The sequence below is a fragment of the Haliotis rufescens genome, unplaced genomic scaffold (assembly GCF_023055435.1).
Source record: "Haliotis rufescens isolate VD_foot unplaced genomic scaffold, xgHalRufe1.0.p SCAF_96, whole genome shotgun sequence".
NCBI lineage: Eukaryota > Metazoa > Mollusca > Gastropoda > Lepetellida > Haliotidae > Haliotis > Haliotis rufescens.
The window spans coordinates 1,130,937-1,147,280 of record NW_025964390.1 but is presented as its reverse complement, the minus strand read 5'-3'; the positions used below and the strand labels follow the sequence as shown (position 1 = coordinate 1,147,280).

Here is a 16,344-nt window from a genome sequence, read left to right as displayed (position 1 = left end):
TTTTCGCACAGTGCCGCGTAGCGAATATAGACAGTTTGGGCAAATAACAGCGGCTGAATAATTCAACAAAATGTTCCATACACTACTAACAATCCAAAAATGGGGAACGATCATTTTCATTTTTTCGGAACTCGTTTTTATCAACGACGGCCCACGGATACTCCATATCTGGGAGAATTCCTTTCACAAAATTTCACAAAACAGCTTTACTACTAGCTTGCGTGCTATTTAGATTGGTCTGGGTCCTTGTCGTTTTTCCTAAGATATATCTAGTTGTCTGTTTAGGGCTCAACATAACGCTGCCAACGTCCTATTGCGTTCATTTCCTTCCATTCAGAATTGTACTCCTTCCATGCAGCCATTGCTCCCTTGCGCCTGTCACGTCAAGTCGCCCATTGCTTATTATCCCAGAGAGGAATATGAAGAGTTCTTTTCACATTGTGTAGGTAGGTTATATTTAGGTAGCATTGAGCAGCACGTGCAAAGGTAAATTGTCTTTGCAGCAACAGAAAATCCATAAGTGCTCCGTCACACGAGAGAGCTTCAGTTTCTGTTAACTCTGTCTGCCACGCCTAATAAACAACGGTGTAGTCGGCATGTCACAATCATTTATTCAGAATGTCGTCCACAGTGACGGAAAAGAAGTCGACTGCATTGGCACGTCATTACAAAGATATACAAAGATTCATATTTCACCATCAATCATCAAAAATAATATTGTGGATTTTTTAAATATTTAAAATACCATCATGGATCCAACTACTGTCATTTGTCCTCGTGTTCAATGTCAATGTCAATGTCATATTATGCCTGCATGTAAGATGCAATGATTTAAAGGAGGCAGCTCACCTGTGGGATTGGGGCCATTGTCAACGACGTATTGAAGAGAGATAAATTATGCATGTTCCTTTCCTTCCCACAACAACCCCCACCTTCCCTCCCCTCCCCTCCTCCCTTGCCATTGGGGAAACAATGTTGCACTGTTAGTAAACCTGCCAGGGCTTTAACACAGTTATTCCACAGTTCATATTGAGACTAAAGTATCTATTTTGTTTTTTGGGGGGTTTTGCTTTGGTTTGTTTGTTTGTTTGTTTGTTTGTTTGTTTGTTTGTTTAACGCCGTTCTCAGCAATATTCCAGCTATATGACGGTGGTCTGTGAATAAGAGCAATGACCAATAGATGTATCCAGCAGTATAGGTCAGCACTGTGTTCTGGGTAAAGTGACACACAGTGAGCCAGCTCACCCATCCCGACCACCTGGCTACAGTGGGCTGACAACATGGGTTCTATGGGCCTGATATACAGCAGGCACACTGGGATGATTGGATAGTCACAGAGAGCAAAGCACGCCTTTCTGGGTACCTTTCATTTGGTTTTATTAAAACCCTGCAACTGTCATGGAGGACAACAATGCACTGGTGCTGCATTTGGTATATGATTTCATGTGCACTCTTTGTTTTGTCCAACAGTTTATGTCACTGATAAAGTTATAAGTTGAACTTGGATCTGATGTGGTTGTCTTCATAATGTAAATAGTTGTAGTCAGCCTCAGTGTCTCCTGGTAGCCTCAGGGTTAAAGTGTCCACTTGTCATTCTAGGTACGGGTTCAATTCCCGAAATGAGTATAATGTGTGAAATGTGTGAATCCCATTTCTGGTGTCTTCTGCCATAATGTTAATGTCAAAAGTCACATTAAACCATTCACTCACTCACTCACTCACTCACTCACTCACTCACTCACTCACTCACTCACTCACTCACTCACTCACTCACTCACTCACTCACTCACTCACTCACTCACTCACTCCATGAAGCTTATGTTACCTCTTAGGTTCTGGTGAATGTTACTTTAAGCAATGTTCACTCCAATGACTTAAGGTAATTGTAGCTGAGGACATTGTTGGTGTATCTGGCACCTTCAGTAGGGTGAGCATACAGTTATACTTACACAAATACCACATTAATTTCACCTTGTCAAGGAAACTAATAATACATCTTTCTTTTATAACTTATGTCAATGGGTTTAGAGCTACTCAGATTAACATGTACGAGACAATGGTCACCAGTCACAGGGTCAAGAGCTCCTGAAGAGTATAATACTAGTTAAATGTTCGGGGGTGCTGAGTAAACCTTGTGGGTTCAATGATAATTTGTTGAAGACTAAAAGTTGCCTGCAAATATTCTAGTCATTTAAGGATACTAACGTAATGAATCTATATTGATATTACCTGCCACTATTGAATCAATATCTATGTCAATTGCGTTACCTATCAACATATCAATCAAGCCCCAGTATTGACAACTTTAAGTATGTTACAACTGTTGTAGCCATTAATATGTGTATATGTATCCCAGATAACATAATGACACAGGCTAGGGTGTGAGGTCTGATTATTTATTGTCTGTTGTGATAAACCGACACCCTGGAACAATGAATACAATAATAAACATACAATTATATCTAGTACATCAAAACCGAAGCAGATTAAATAATAATATACTACACTTGTAGCTACAGGTTACAAACAAACAAATGTTTTCCCATAGACTTCTATAGTAACGTTATGATTTTTTTTTAAATAACTAAGCATTCAACAGCTATTACCTGTACGTGTGTGCACAGTTTGGCCTTAGAGCAGCAATAAAAAAAATAAAAATGACTAGCTTAGCCAGCTCCTTTTCCGAGTACCGGAAGCTAAACACACCACCCCCAGTTTCGCACCAAATGTCACCTACTTGAAAATAGCTGTGGTCACATTCAGCATAAGTCATCATGTTGAAAAAGACAGTACTAAATATAGAAAAACATGGTCAGTTTTAATAACTGGATGGATGTACATTTGAAAGACATAAAAATCTTACAGAATATCCTCCAATCACAGCCTGCAGATATCTCTCGATCTGCACTGAAGGCTCCCTACGAAAACCGCACTCTCCAAACTGGTACTGATTTGGTGTAGTAGAACCTATACATGATATATCATTTATAACATTTCACAATTATAAGCTTAGATATGTAAGTTTAATGGATTTACATTCAATATAAATATGGTACAATAAATATAATGTTATGTTACAATGCAAGCAATATATATATATACCCGCTGAATCCCACTGGGGTGTATTTGGGTGGTCACAATCCCTCGTAAATATGACAAAACCCTCGTGAAAACCTGTTCATGATATAAAATACATCATGAAGGTATGTTTATCTACACACATGAATATCACATGTAAACTATTATCAAATTATTAATACAAAGTACAAGTTACTGAAATCACAAATGTCCTAGATTAACACAGACACACATATAGTGAAATGAAATATATCTAGTATACATACACTCACCATGCAAACCCTAATACTAGTAAATGTGACATGTTTAAATATAATAAAGGATCTATATAGACATTTATTAAACTAAAGTGATTTGCATAATTATACTGGCATAAAATACAATTATAACTTGAACTACTAACCTTTATATAAGTATATCCTTTCTTGCAGTCCAGTGCACAGCGAAGTATCCATGCCAAGTGCAGGGTTAAAACAAATGGGTTTGAAAGTGGGACACAGAGATTTAAAACTAGCCAATCCAGAGGACGCCTGGGCTTACACTCTGATTGACCACCAAGCAGTTGACTGACCCACCAAGTAAAACATGATACTCAGAGTATGCGAAGTAGGTGTCAAGTTTTTTTAATATAAGAATTATTGATCATTTATCATATCTGTATCAGAATGCATGAGCTGGTGGCATGTGGTCCTGTGCACAGTGCACAGGTCACAAATCATGTCAAGTTAAGCTATACCGGTTGTGGGGAGTAGTTGGATCGACTTTGTTCAGCAGCTAGGCTGTGAATGGGTACCCGGTAGGATGAGATGTCCATGTGACTGTTAACCTTCCAGTGCCTCGAAGCAGTTTGGGTTGTATACTCCCCAGGGAGCTGAGAATGATTGTTAAGTGCACACTGATCCATTGAACGGGGTAATAAGTGTACTTTGAACAACCACATAGTGGATGGAAAACAAATGCACTTGTGTTGTATCAAATGTTGAGGCAGTATAGATTTTCAAACGTTAAAAACAATAATGCCAAACAGGCATAATAAAGAAAGTAAAATTAAAAGTTTTCACATCATCTGTGTATAATGTGCATGTTAACCTCTCACACAAGACATGTCAGCACAATAGAGGTGCCCCAACAAAGCATTTGTTCAATGCCCATGACAAAATAAAGTTCAGAATAAATAATCATAATAAAATAAAGATATGCACTGAAAGTCAAGTCATAGTTTAGATGATTGATGGCAATAATGCCCCTCTAGAGATCATAATTATGTGGGGGCACGGGTGGCCCAGTCGTCTAAGGCGCCGCGATTTGCTGTGCAGAGTTGCGTCCCTTGGGCATGCCAGAAACCTATGATTTTCGGTTCGAATCCCGGTTCGCCCCGATTATGTTTCTAGGTTTGTCAGCACCATACCCGTGCTCGTGGGTTTCACCAAAGTGGTAAACGTCTGAGACCTGCATCACTTCGGGCTTTCCTCCCACATTAAGCTGACACGCCGCGATATAACTGGAATACTGTTAAAAGCGGCGTAAAACCCAACTCACTCACTCACTCACTCACTCACTCATAATTATGTTAACAAAATATGATATAATTGTTTGTACAGAACATGTCTGTTTCATGTGGTTGAACTGTTGAACAGTTTGTTACTCTGGACCATCTTTCAGTTTTAATTTTGATATGGTTTCTTTTTTCTTACTGATACAATTGTGTTTGTTTAGAAATGGATGTAATTACTTTGGCTGCTCTGCAAAGATATGTTTGAGGAGCTGACCATCTTTACAGATCAGTAGGAGAATGTTTTTTTTCCTATTTGGGTTTGAATTCTGTATTTTGTAAAGCCATCTGCAACCTTCACTTGTGTCCCTTGGGCTTGCCATGCCGTTTGTTCTTTGATTTTGCATTTTCTCCATATTGCTGAAAGGAATAGGGTGTATTTCTGCTTTGTCCAGAGCTAGCTTTGCCAGTCTCTCTGCTGTTTCATCCCATGAATATCTATGGGAGACAGGGATAATTTACAGATTCAAATGTCTTATATAGGCCCCACTAAACACAGATTGATAACTTTGTAGTTTTACCTTGTTTTAACAATTGCTGAGAGTCACTTTGCTGAACCATTGTGTATGACGTACAGCTCTACTCATCGTTATTCGCCCACTTCACCTAATTTACCAGTAGGAGACAAACAAGTAATTAGGTGCTCTGGGCTAGACTGGGTTCATCAATCAGGTGATGCGGGTATGGAAAAGCCCCCTCCTGAATTTTCAAGGGGTTACCTGGGGGCCCAATAGTAGAACAAAACATGGGTGATAGTGATACTAGATTTATTCACAGCATTATTTGTTAGATTTTACTGTTTGTGTGAAAAATTAGTTCTTTCATGCTTCCTAATCATATGCATGAACTTCATTCACTCATATTTCCTGGTATTTTTGTTTAGGTTAAATGTCTGTTCCCATCCACCAAGCAGACGAGACACATGGACAATTGAGTCTACTCATGGCTACAGTGTTACAGAAACATCTTTATGCATCAGCGACTGTCTCAGCTACTGGTGTCTACCTTGACATTAAGTGGTATAGCCCGCCATGTTATTGTGGGCACAAACAAACACACCAAGCTCATATTTTATTATTTTTTAAAATTTCTGTCACCCTTTCAGACATTCAGTAACAAATATACAATATTTGCAACAATGTTTCAAAGATGACAAATGTTATTTGGGATAACACTTTCTTAGTAAAGTACAGATTCTAGTACTTGTTTTGGTTGAGTCCAATGAAGGATTCAAACGCACACTGCCAGAGCGAGGCACCTAATCACAAGCTCACAAACTCAGCGATCAAACCCACTCAGCCACGGAGGCTTAGAAAGTGTGATCCCAAATATAACATTTGTTACATTTGACCACATTCTAAATATCTTTGTGTGTTCACAACATTTCAAATTGTTATGGTTCTTTGTATTAAGTTATCATAACAAGTTAAAAATGTAGATATATATTATATAAAATGTGTCCCAATGTATTGTCACTTTAAAACCTATCTTTAAAGTCATATGTCAGCACAGTTATTTGGTTGTCCAGCAGCACTTGGGAATTTAAGGGGAGTCTGAATCCTGCTAATAATTTGTCCGCAACCTCTGGTCCATCTCAGTGTAAGTCCTCTTAAGGGATTTTGGACGGGCACCATGAACCATCTGAGCTAACTTGGTGTCGACCCACTGGGGTACACTTGCCCAGGCAGCCACCCTGTGCCATTACACGCATCCGCGTTCGCTTTTGTTTATTCCAACTTTTGGTTGAACCTGGCCTTCCGGTTTTTCTGTCGATGTTATGGTTGCAGAATAAACTGCATTGCGTTGACTCTGCTGTGTTGACTAATCCTTGGCGCTGTACATATTTCCAGTGTACACAAGTCAGTCGCTGGTTGTTGTGTCTGTATCTGAAGCCATGCAAGAGGACTTGCCTACTGCCTTTCTGCCACGTGAAGTATTCACTTTCTTTCGATTTGTCATAGTTTAAAGATTCCATGATAGACATTTTATAACTATACATTTCCTTCTCCATTTTGAGTAAAGAAAATGAAATTCCTATTTCTCATGAAATATCTCAAACATGACTCTAAAGGCCATCAAAATACTGGAGATGCAAGTGAAGAGAATTGAAACTTAAACAACATAATCTGTACCTCTTGTTATCCCCCTGGCATATAATGCGGCAGATATGGTCGACACTTAGTCTGTCTGTCTATCTGTCTGTCTGTCCGCCCATAATCATTTCATTTCAAGTGCGTCACTGGAAAACCATTGAAAATCTTTTAACAAAACTTGGCAGATATATCAAACAGATTCCAAAGAGGTGCCCTAAAAAAACTTGCTATTTTACAGATTTTTGGCATTTTTCCTTTTTCTTGATTTCTGTGGAAACAATTTGGAGTTAATCTCAAAAGGAGGGGGTAGGTGTCGTTTCCAGAGCACAACTTGAAAACTGAGAAAGACTTTTCATGTAAACCTGGTACATGTATTAATCAACGGCTGAAGTGGTGCCTTTTGTTGTTTTGAAATTTAAAAAGAAGGCAACAAGTTTGACTGATTGTTGATAGTGGTGTATGTGTTTGTTCTAACCATATCTCTAATACTAAAAGGTATTGGAGGTTTGGTGAAAAGGGATTTTCTCCAGTTAGAGTTAGATTTTTTAATAAATGATTGAAAATTTAGATTTTTAATGCTTCGGCCTTAGAGAGGTGGAAAAGTTTAGTTTGCGGGATGGATTTATCATTGCTTATTTGGCTGCTGTGTCAGCGGAGTCATTACCTCGTATGTTTGAGTGGCTAGGTATTCATGGTAGATCAACTGATTTATCTGATCTTAATCCTGAAGTTAGTTTAATCATGTTGTTATAGAGTCCAGTCATGTTTTTGAGTATTCACTTTAAATTGTTTTATGGAGTCTAAAGAGTCTGAAATTATAAGAAAGTTTTTTGGGTTTTTTTTAAATATTTTTATTTCAATTCAGTAAACATATATGTAACATTGGTACATGAGGAATGTACATGTAGCTATTCATAGAATCTTAAAACATGATCAGATATGGATGGGTAAGTACATCTATTCATTGACTGAGAAATTATAATAAGTAGGCTGATAATTCTTTACAGTTTTTATTGAATCTCTTAATACTACTAGTTTTCATTGCGATGAATTTCTCTATTTCACATACATCTTTCAATATTTTTATGAAAAAAGGAAAGTATAATGGAGTTTTCATAGTGCTTTACTGGTAAATGTATTTTTTGGCAAGAAGTATTATTTGGTTTTCAAATACATATTCTACATACATGTACACATGGTATAAGTTTTCAGATTCAGAGACACAAAATGAGCATATATCATCATCTATTATCTTCATTTTCCATAATTCCTTTTTGGTATATAGAGCTCAATTTATAAATCTGTACTGGAAATCTATTAGTTTAACATCATTGGTACACACTCTACAATAAGGGAAAGCGTTATTCCATAAAATGCTTTGATTAAGTTCAATTTCCCATTTATCACACATCAGAGGAAAGTTAGTTGTAGCTATAAGTTTATCATAAAATATTCTGGAGCCCTTTGTTCTTATCAACAAGCCTCTCGAAATGTTATTTATGTATAAGTTAGCTGTGATAGAAGATCTGCCATTTATTGGGTTTTTTCCATGATTTAGGGATATTTTGCATTACTCAGTTGTAGTCAGGTGTAATACCTTTAATTTGAAATTGGTTTTGTAATTCCTCAAATGTTAAAAATCTGTTGTTGCTACATAAATCTTTTAAACTATGAATACCCTAATTAAACCAAAGTTTTAGAATGTATTTTTTTTTATATTGGTGATTGAACCATAATGGTTCTGATAAAATACTTTGTTTGTCAACGTTGTATTTTTTGTAGTAATTTCCCCAAATATTCAATAAATCCCTCCAAAAGGGATTTTTCAAAGTAATAAACTTATCAATATTTGCTCCAAAAGGAAATATTTGTTTTGATTGGAAGTTCTTTAGTGTTGATGAAGTTGGGTTTTGTAAACTTGTCCTTAAAAATGATAACTTCAATGAATCAATACATTTGCGGGTATCTATCATTCTCAGACCACCTCCTTCATATTTCCTTATCAAGGCAGATCTTTTTATTATATCTGGTTTGTTATTTCAAATGAATGTATAAAATAGTTCAGTCAATTTTCCAATAACATTATCAGATGGGTTAGATGTCTTTTTTCCAGCTACCCAGTAATCTATTAATATGTTTGAGTCTTTTTCTTGTATTTATTACACATTGATCATGTAATGTGGGATTAAATATTATTCCCAAGACTTCAAAGCTTCCCTCATGCCAGTCTAGTATTGTGTCCTCACAGAGCTTGATGCTGCTTCCTGACATTGAACCTATCCATGTAGCTTTAGTTTTGTCAATATTTACCTTAAGACCGGATATTCTATAAACTTTATTCAAAGTATCAATTGCAGCTCTAAGACTGTCTTCAGATCCATCTAAAAATAACTGTGTATCATCTGCATATTGACCTAATTTATACTCCATATCATTTATTGTTTTTCCTTTCATGCCCTTATTATTCCTAATCATGATTCCTAGCATCTCTGCTACAAGCAAACATAGGTAGGGTGAAAGTGGGTCACCTTGTCAGCATCCTCTTTGGTTCTGAAAAAAGTGGAGAGATGTCCATTTTGTATTACACAAGATGATGCATTCTTAGTTAAGATATTAACCCATTTAATTATGTTTGGTCCAAAAAAAAAAAAATTCATAACCTTTTTTTCATAATTATAAGAAAGTTGGTTTGGTTCAGGTTTTTTGTGTAGTGCTGCTGATATGGCCATTAATTCTGCTGTATTTGAATTTTTTGTGATGATAATTAGTGGTTATTGTATGGGGTTGGTCAGATTGATTGCAGAGTTTGATGAACAGTGGCCAGTTTGCTTGTTTTAAATTGAAATTTGTTTGCTGGGTTTGAACTTTAGTTAAAAGGGATATGTTTATTATATTATATTTAAGGGCCAGTGATCACTGCCCCCTGTGACATTATGAACTTCCCAGTTTGTTTTTAAGAGATTTGCTGTCAAAGATATAGTTATGAATTACATGGTGATGGGTCTAGTTTTGAGATAATTTTACTTCAGTGATAGTTCAGAAGGGCAGCTGCTGTGAACTCTATACGTTTGTTTATCATGTTTATGTTGTTATATTTTTGTTGAGTTGTGGCTGCTCAAGGTGCTGTTTTAAGTTTTGATTTTCTTTTGGCAAGGAATGACTTTGTTTTTTTGCTGAGTAATGTGGGTGAGGGTGTGGTTGTATGGGCGTTTGAGTGGTTGGGCATGCTGATGTGATTGGGGGTTGTGATGGTGGGTGGTTGGGTGGCAGTGGTATGGGGAGGGATGATTTAAATTAGGGTTTGGGCCTGTGTATTGACTGTAGTAGGGGCCGGGGAGTAGGTCTGGTTTAAGGGTTAGGGTAGGGTGTATTTATGTCTACTATGGTTACTGGGTGTGTGGAGGTTGGTTGAAAAGTTGTGAGTATTTGTTTTGGTTTAGGTTTTTGTCTCTGAGATTTGAGGTTTGTGGTGGGGTGGGGGAGTGGGGGTAGGGGTTGGAAGGAGCTAACTGTAGAGTCTAGGGTTTGGTCTGACAGTAGTATGAATTCCTCGTCTGTGGTAATGTGGTGTTGTTGTATGGTTGCTGGTTTTGGTACATGTGACTGTTTTATGTTTTTATTAAGTTTAAAAATATGTTGTTTGATTGGACAGGTATTTTGGTTTGCTGTATGTCCTTCGGGGTTACAGTTCCTACAGAAAGGGGCCCATGTGCACTCCTGTATTAGATGGTTTTCAGAGTCACATTTTGGGCAATGTGGGTCATTTTTGCATGTAGTAGAGTCGTGATCAAAAGAGTGGCACTGGTCACATTGGATTGTTTTTTTTCTGATTGGATGGACTTTATCATTTAGTGCGCCGAGGTTATGTGAGTGGGGAGTGATATGGCTTTAAATGTTAAGAAAATTGTTTTGGTGGATGTTCTGCCTGTGATGGGTTGTTTCCTCTTTACTGTTATGTATTCTAGTATTTTAGGTTGTGTTGGGTATTGGTTTGCTAATTGTATCTATTTTTCCATGTCTTGTGTCCAGGTAAATGACTCTTTGTATTTGTGTTTACCTTCTAGGGGCTGCCAATTTATGTTTAAACTATCAATGAAGGGGGCTCTTAGTGAGTTATGGAGTGCCGATTGGTTTGGTGATTTGAAGCCTCGGACGCAAAAGTTGACATATTAAATTTTATATTCTAAATTTGCTGGGTTGATGATGATGATGATGATGATGATGATGATGATGATGATGATATGTAAAAGATGTTCCCTATTATTCCCTGTAGGTATTAGTAGACCTAACCAGTCAATATAGTCCATCATTCTGAGATTGTTACAGATCAAGCTGTCTTTGGTTCATCTCAGCTTGGTGTCTACTTGGTGTCATCATTCACTTTCTTGTGGGTTCATGTTGATGTCCACACTGCAAACTTCTGTCTTGGACTGCTCTCTCTCTTCATCATTTTCACTCATCCAAGGGGATGACAGTTACAGGTTCACAGTAAACACAATCAGTGTTTATGCCATGAAAACACAGAAAATATAAGTTTGGTTATAGGGAAAAAGATGTGAGTATTTTTCTAGAGCTGAGTATCGCCTGGTATCTTGCCATATGATTTGGACTGCTGATACTACTGGTATCATGATACACCACATCGAATGGTAACAAATGATGAAGTCACTGAAATACAGCTTTAAAACCTCTCTCTTCATACATTTATTTATAGTTATCTATAAACATTAACAAAGAAAAACACAACATCAAAACAGTTCTAAATGAAGGATTGTTATTGAATGTCACAGTTAGCAGGCACGTCCTTGTGTTCTGCCATGCTTACAGGTTGCGCTGTTCTACTTCTGCCATTACAGGAGGTAACTCTGTCAGTTCCTGTTCTATTTATAGAGAATATGTGATCTCACAAACTGACAATTCAACTGTCGTGTGTACCTAAGTATCAATGATATTGTAGGTATCAGTGAATGATTACAACCCTAGTTTTTTTATCACCTGCCGGGCCGGAGTTACTGCCCCTGTTTTACAAAGCTTCATTTGCCTAATGGGCAATCTTTTTGTTCCAAAGGGCAATAACTCTCCTTTTGAAATGATATAAGCGACGGTCCAACCTGTCGCTTCCGGTCTGGTTCCTGGATCAATGCGCGCTGCGACAACGACTGACATGTCAAGACGGAGCCAAGATAAAGAGTTATCCTGTTGCACCTTCGTTCAAAAACGGTCATTTACAACTGAATATTTTTAACTAGCACATATTTTGTAGTGATTATTAGTTTATATTATCAACATTTGTTGAGTCTTCAACTACAAGACAAATTGTCACTTTGGAATATAGCGGGGAAAACGTCATGAAAAATGGTATATTGTCACGGTATTTTCTACGTCAGAAATCAGCGAGGCATTCTGTCAGTCTGGGCGAACATATTGCATCGATGAAATAATGCAAACTCATTTTATTTATCAGCCTTTGTGTTATTTCCTACAACAATTCATGCATTCAAATCTCAACAAATACTACCACGGACTTCAATTTAATAAAATTAGTGATACGCCAACATTTGCAGCACACAGACATCTTTGACAGGCCTTTACCAATGATCTATATAGTAAGTATACATCCGTGCCCTTACAAATATTTTAAGAAGAAATAACGTTCAAAATAATAAAACAACTGATTTTAAATGTTACTTTTTATATCAAAGTTAAAGTTGCATCTGAATATTTAAATTTATATTATTTTTGTAGAAATAGGCCTAATGAACATCTACCATGCAGCTATTAAGCACTCAGTTACTCAGTTGCAATATGCATACCGGTACTAGTCATCATACTTTGAAATAAGAGATTTACCCATATTATTCTGCCCCTTATAACATGTGTCCCACCATTAAGTGCCCTGAGTCATCACAGGTGTTAATTCATTGATCCATCATTTCTTACAGAATTCTGATACTCATGCTCTTAAAATAGTAGTTAATTACAGAGATGTGTCCCAACAAACATCAAATCATACTGACTACCCCACAAAATGTGTATGATGCATAAAAAGATCTAAATCAAAGTTTTATCGTCTTGTTTTAGTAACATTATATTTTTTTTAATGTTGACAAATTTCCCATACAAACCCACACACTATCCTGCTGTATCTAAGTATCCTGATTTTCATTCAACAGTGCTTCAAGACACCTGTAGTTTAAAGTATATTTTGTAGTTATTATTATCATATAGCAAATATGAATTTTATATGAAAATATGAATATGAAAGTTTATCATCAAATCTTCTGATGGTTAAATAAATGGAAATTGAACCCCACAGTCATTCCATGTAGATAAATGGATTTATTTATGTTATTTGTTTTTGCATATAACAGATTATACTTACATATTTTACAGTCAGTGTCTATAATCAGGCCCAATATGTATTTTGACTGAACATTTCAGTCAATATGCATATTGACTGATTCACTCAGGTAAGGTATATTTATTCTTAAATTTTCATTCATTTATTATTGATTAAAAATAGGACCAGATTTTAGACAGACTGGCTGAAATGTGTAAACTGCATAATTTAATCTTCTCCAAATAATTTGGACCTAGTTTGATCTTATCAAGATCAGAGTAACTTATGTAAGAAATTAAAAAAAATTCACAATGAATTGATTGATTCTCCAAACCTGAAAGAATACCAGAGTCCCAATACTAGTACACATGCACAAGTGTGCCAAGATATTAAATAAAATAATAAGAGTCATTGTGCAATGCAGATATCTTTTGGTGTGAAGAGAAAAAAGAAAAACATTAATAATTTGTTTATGTTGGAATTTGAAACATCAGTTTAGAACAAGGAAACATAAAAAGCAAGGCCTAATGAAGTTAAGAATCCGCTTTATCTGTGTCACAATCATATGTTTATTGTCAATGCAAACTGGATGTAGACACTGCATTGTTAATACAATCAACATTATAGAGATTGGCAATTAGTATGAATATATTGTTTTATTTTATAAAAATTGTAGTTGGTACAAATACTCTTGAATATGTGTTTTAACTAATTTATGGGGTCCCCTGTGTCTGAATTGGGTTTTTTCTGCTTTGTAAAATTAAAAAAAGGCCAAAATGATATATATCTTTCATTGATCATATTGAAATATAATCATGGTAGTATTTGGCAACAAACAGCTACCATTCATATACATAAAATCCTTGTATACAACATGCACCAATTAACCCTTAAATATCAAAACAGATTTCAGTGATTTCCATTTCTTTTATTTTGAAGATTGTATCATGATATCTAGTTGATGACGTCATTTTACAGTGCCTGTTACTCTTACAATTTCTTGAGAACATTTCTCATTGCTCTGAGTTATATATCTGACAAATACTTACATGTGTTGCTGTCCATATTCACAACAATGAGCCTACGGGCAACGTTGCATGAGACCTTCACATTTCGCGTAACGTATCGCCTCACAGTTTTACATAATGAAATGCATGCATATGATGTAGCCTGCTCGGCGATGCTACAACATAGATATAGGAACGTATACAAAATCTACTTAATTTTCATAATCATACATCAAGGGCAACACTTTCAGTACCGATTGCAAAACGTCAACAAAGCGACCTGGGAAGAACGATCAGCTGATTTCACCGCATCGCTTCGAACGCCTATCTAGTGGTTAATCAGTCGTGGTCATCCCTGATGTATAATTATATCAAGGAACATTTATTTCCGGACATGGCAATAGATAAATAATTGTTTAGGCCAAAAGATATACTGTCCGCACACAAGTGTGACCGTTGCCGACAGAGGTGAAGGTTGTACTAGTTAACTGTCTATAGGCGTCATAGTAACATGTATTACTCGTATCGCTCATACCACATACGCCGTCAGTTTAAGGTTGGACCGTCCAGATCAGCGCACCTAGCGGGTTAGTGAAGGGAAGATAAATTGAAAAAGATCGCCCATTGTGAGAGAGGTACTAAGCTTGTGAAATCAACTCCTCCTCCAGCTTTTAGAGAATATCCCTGACACTCTACACACAATACGTCGACATGTTGATGATACACATATCGCAGTCCCGTTTCATTTCGACAAATTTTGACAGAGTTACTACCCCTGTTTTATGGAGCTTCATGAAATCTACTCCTCCTCCAGTTTCCAGAGAATATCACAATATCTAACTATAACTATAGTTAGTATAAGGCTTTTGGTTCTACTATACCAAATCAGAATCAGTTTGGACAGTGCAGTTTTCGTAGGAAGCTTTCAGTGCAGATCGAGAGATATCTGCAGGCTGTGATTGGAGGATATTCTGTAAGATTTTTATGTCTTTCAAATGTACATCCATCCAGTTATTAAAACTGACCATGTTTTTTTATATTTAGTACTGTCTTTTCCAACATGATGACTTATGCTGAATGTGACCACAGCTATTTTCAAGTAAGTGACATTTGGTGCAAAACTGGGGGTGGTGTGTTTAGCTTCCTGTACTCGGAAAATGAGCTGGCTAAACTAGTAATTTTTTATGTTTTTATTCCTGCTCTAAGGCCAAGCTGTGCACACACGTACAGGTAATAGCTGTTGAATGCTTAGTTATTTTTTTTTAAAATATAACGTTACTATACAAGTCTTTGGGAAAACGTTTGGTTGTGTGTAACCTGTAGGGTGAGTGCACATTTCAGTAATTCATACTTTACATGCTTTAAGAGGGTTAGAAACTAACAGTTTTTGTCCACTTGTCCTTATCATGATAACATACAGCAAATCCTTAAAATGGGCCAATTTCTACTAGTCCTTAGGATACCTTTACTATTGGGCAGTTTGGTAAGGACTATAGGACTAGTGCCAATTTCTAACGCTGTTTCCTGTTTATATTTCACCATGGATACACCATGGAGGTAAATTTTAAAATAATGACAGTGAAGTTAGGGACATTTGTGGTCGAACTCAGCACGAACCCCCAGGGTACCTCTGTCCATCAAGCCCTCCTCCTGCCTTCTGAATTTGTTGAAACTGATGAATTTGACAACAAATTAGGATAAAGTCACCACTGCCACAACAATTTCTGCCTTGTGTCAATCGCTTGCCGGTCAAGTTACGCGATGCCGTTATCTTGAGTATGAAGCATGTACACTGCTGACATGTCACAAATCCCCTTATTTATAGCAAACAATGTAGCATACCAATATATCTTTCTGTTAGGTGCTTTTGTGTGAATGAAGGTTTCTATAAGGTTTCTTAAAACAGACTTATTTTTCACTCATATGACTTTCAAATAATTATTTTGTCCCCTCAAGAACTGACTCCTGGCTGTTATAACCAAACTGGTTTGCCATTTGATATTGTCTGAACACTTTTTTCAGCTTTTAGCATGCCTGATGTTGACTGGGGAGGTATATGTGCACTCATGCAGTTGTAGCAGGTTAGGGTGGTGCAAATATCACAGTTAAGACCAACGCCTGCTGGGGGTGAGTTGTGACCAAGAAGCCACAAGGTTATTTTCCATACCAATATTTACCCTGTAACATAATTGAACAAATAATAAATAAATAGTTATACACATTAAAACATTGCACTTATCAACTTTATTGATATAATAATTAATGCATTCTTCA

General features: G+C 36.6%; 1 long non-coding RNA gene across 1 annotated transcript; it reads left to right on the top strand.

Annotated features, from left to right (window-relative positions):
* The first annotated feature begins 355 nt into the window (after positions 1-355).
* LOC125377707 lies at positions 356-15,154 on the top strand. Its single transcript, XR_007219773.1, has 3 exons — positions 356-446; positions 6,481-6,563; positions 15,115-15,154. It is a non-coding gene; the product is annotated as an uncharacterized LOC125377707 (long non-coding RNA).
* The last annotated feature ends 1,190 nt before the right edge of the window (positions 15,155-16,344 follow it).